This window comes from Mytilus edulis, chromosome 4 (assembly GCF_963676685.1).
Source record: "Mytilus edulis chromosome 4, xbMytEdul2.2, whole genome shotgun sequence".
Taxonomy (NCBI): Eukaryota; Metazoa; Mollusca; class Bivalvia; order Mytilida; family Mytilidae; genus Mytilus; species Mytilus edulis.
Window position 1 is genome coordinate 80,228,497 of NC_092347.1, and position 3,976 is coordinate 80,232,472.

Consider the following 3,976-nt stretch of genomic DNA (forward strand, 5'->3'; position numbering starts at 1 on the left):
TCACTCCGCATTAAGAAATTGAAAAGGTTTCTCAGCATTAAATATTTTTAACATGTAATTCTAAACTTAGTTTGTGTGGTCAGACTCAAGCTGGCAGCCACTATTTTAAATTGACAGTTCTACAATTTTTTATTAAACAAACAGCGTCCACCGTTAAAAGTGACTACTATCATGATTGGTATTTAAAACTTTTTTTGGAACGATTGAGTCTCATATAATTTTTGGTTTTTAGATGTATCATAAAAAATGGCTGACGGAAAGAAGAGACTGGTATCTTAATTGGCTGATAAAAATTTGCTTCACATCATGATATTATTAAAATACCCCCTACTGATTGCTGACAATCTGATTTATGTATATTGTTTTAAGGTAATCTGCTAATCAGAACTGAGGGGTCAAATAGTACCAAGCATGGAGGAAAACACCTTATTAAGCCATGTATTTTAATTATTATTAAAACACTCGATTGCATTGTAACCTTTAAAAAGCTTTGACTTTAACTTTGACTTTGACTCTAAAGCTTTATTCTCCCAGAAAATTTATTAATTTTTGCTAATCTTTTTATAATTCAAACAATCCCTGAATACAAATGATTGCCTAAATTTTTTTTGCGATTTAAAATTTGAATGTTCACCACCTAACATTACACAAACAATAAATGCAAAGCAATTATAATCAATCCCAATACAGTCGTTGTACGTTAATTATAGAGATGTTGATTTGCCAATAAATAATTAAAGTCGACATTTGGAACTATAACAGCCACTGGCAGAAACTATTATTCTGAGACAAATTTCAAGATGGCAATGCACTGTGAATAGTTCTAAAATAACAGAAGTACATGAGAAGGACTTGTTGACATTCTAAAAAGTGAAGAGATACCTAGTGAGCAATACAAAATATACGTTGAAGAAGGATGGACAATCTTACAAATTAAATCCATGACTTCAAATACATGCATATTGAGGATAACAAAAAGTATAACAAACATACCGAAGTCAAATTCAAAAAGGGTAGTCCAGAAAAACTGACAAAATAGGAATCCACGGAATCAACGTATTGGAAATAAATTTCTGATTTGATATGTATTCTATGTTGTTCAATAAATCGTACAAATCCTCATGCATCAAAAGATCAAAAGGATTGAATTAAAAAAATCAACTCAAATCCAAAACATGTTCGTGTGATAGTATTGTTCGGAGTTGTTTTGCGTTATACATCAATTTTTTGTTCTTTGAGATTTGGTGTTAGTTAATTCATTCACTATAGTTTTAAGACTTAGCGATTTAATGGATCCGAACACTTTTGATATCAGTGTTCTGCTTAAAACACCATAATCGTATGCACAAATATGCAATGTATCGATGATAAATATAACCTTTGCGGATGTGTAAAAATAGCAAACACATATGTCGTTTTTAAACTAGAAATTAAATTCTTTAACTATGATCTATCTGTTTTGCCATGTCACTAAACTCATTACAGATATCATATCATTTATTTACATTTCTAATGCAGTTCATATTATGTATTCATCCGCTTGATTAAAATTTTGTTTGAAATGAGCGCTCTAATCATACATGCTGTTTGAAGTAAATTGTCAGAGTGTCGTACAGTTTACTTTTCAATTTATATGTTATATAGAGAAATTTCAGGATAAAACCTGAGGCTATTAGGGTATGGGATCATATGCATCAATATCTTTTGTATATCTTCAAAATAAAAGGTCATGTATTTGAATTCGTTAAGTTTTGTTGTTTGCCTGAGGTCCAAAGGTTGATATTTCATGTTTCAAAGGTTAAATTCTATTACGTAAACTGATGAAAATTGATAACCAAGGGTGAACAGCACTCTCCCTGCAATCCTCTGTTAGACTAGACAACGATGGTTATTTATACGCAGCACAGTAGAGCAGACATCGCTCAACCAAAGATTTTCTTGTAGGACAAGAAAATTTTATGAGTCAATATTTATTCATTCAAGTCTTCCGATTGCGTTTAATCTTCAATTGCCAAACTATTCGTCTGACGAAGAATGTCTCTGTAAATTCTTCCTGACTGTTTGATATTAGGAATTGATGTCATTTATTTGGGAATATTTCCTTGTGATTATTAAAAAAAATGAGAGAATATACCAAGGACAGAATCTAAATTAATCAATAAAACAGACAGCACCATGGCCAAAGATAATAACGACGAAAAATCTAGAGTTGCAAATCAAATACTTCAGTTAGCACAGATACTTCAGTTACCATAGACGCATCATTTACCAATGTGATATACATATAATTGTTTGAGATATCTATGCCTCTGTACAATAATTGTAGACGTAATTAAAACATGGTCAATTGTCCCTTCAAAGTTCATATATATTTGTTTCAATTCATTTGATTCATTTCATGGTTGAGTTATCTTGCACAGCATACTTATCTATCTATTCTGTCTATACTTGTAAACTTCCAAGCACAAGATCTGGCCGTCCCGTTTTTACTTCCTAGGTAGATACAACATATTATAACGTTTTTCTAATTAAAATTGTATAGCTGATGCGTTTCTGACAACACATTTCTCTTAAGTGATGTTTGAGGATAAATCATTTGAAAACCAAAATTCGTGAAGAGCTGGATAACCAAAAAAAAAAGACGAAGTAAAGCGAAACCCAAACAAGGAATCAACGTTATACATAGAGAAATACATGTCTCTAATAGTTCAGATCATAGTCTTACGTGTTTTAAAGACGATCCTTTATATATACAGTTGCATAAATGTAGTTTGAAATAACCGATATTTCCCTCAGCCCCTTTGTCCTAACACAGATTTAAATAAGACACGAAAGAAAAACACTTTTTCGTAGCTAATTGCTGAATAAGGTGTGATGAGTCAATGATTTAATTCTATTTTGGTAAAAAAAAACCAACTTAATATTCCTTGGCGTTCATATAACAGATGACATGGACTCATAGTTTTTCTTTCTTTCATTCATAATGATATTGTTGATATTCTTCGATCAAAATAAATCTCGACCCAATACGAATACGGAAACTGGATCAAATAAAAAACACTAGATTTCTTGTCAATGGGTTATTTTCCCATCTTAAGATGCGCGAACTCTTTATGTCGCATATTTTTTTTAAAATGTTTTGTAGTTTAGTATGACGTTCAGCATCACCGAACTAGTACACGTGTTTTTTTAGGGGCCAGCTGAAGCACGCCTTCAAGGGAGGTGTCAAATTAATTTTAAACTGAACATAAGATTTTAACTTTGTGTTTTGTGTGTTATTTGTTTTTGTGCTCAGTACCAATTTGATAATCCCTTTTCAATTGATTTTAATAGTTGTGCCTATAATTGCTTAAATCCGCTTTAATCTAACTTTGGTGAATAGCTGTCTCATTGGCAATCTTAGTAACACATTTTCTTATTTCTATATTTCTCATATTTTTTGGAATATATTATATCATTTGTTTTGAGAACATTTGAATGACTTGTTTTTTATCTTGCATGTCCTAAAATTTCTGTTATTTTTTAAATCAAAAATATAAAAATACGTTAATTCCGTCATAATCTTGGAAATACTGGAATAATTCCTTGGGGTGACATTTATTGTTTTTGTTTATATGGTTTGCGGTGAAACAGTTACACTTGATACTAATGAGATTGCTAGTATTGATAAAATTGTTCACTCCACATTAAAATATCGAAAAAGTTTCTCTGCATTTCACAATTAACAAGGGTTCTCTGCATTGAAATTTTTTTTTCATGCAATTCAAAACTTAATTTTTGTGATATAAGTTCCCAAAATGAAAAAAAATATCGTAGAATACGATCGATAATAAAATCGGATTATTTATAAAGGGTTCTGCTTGAAGCACCACAACCTTATGTACAGTTTTGCAAAGTATCGATGATAAATATAACATTTAAGAATGTATAGAATGGCTAACACAAAAGCTGTTTTTCCTACAAGCAAATCAAATTC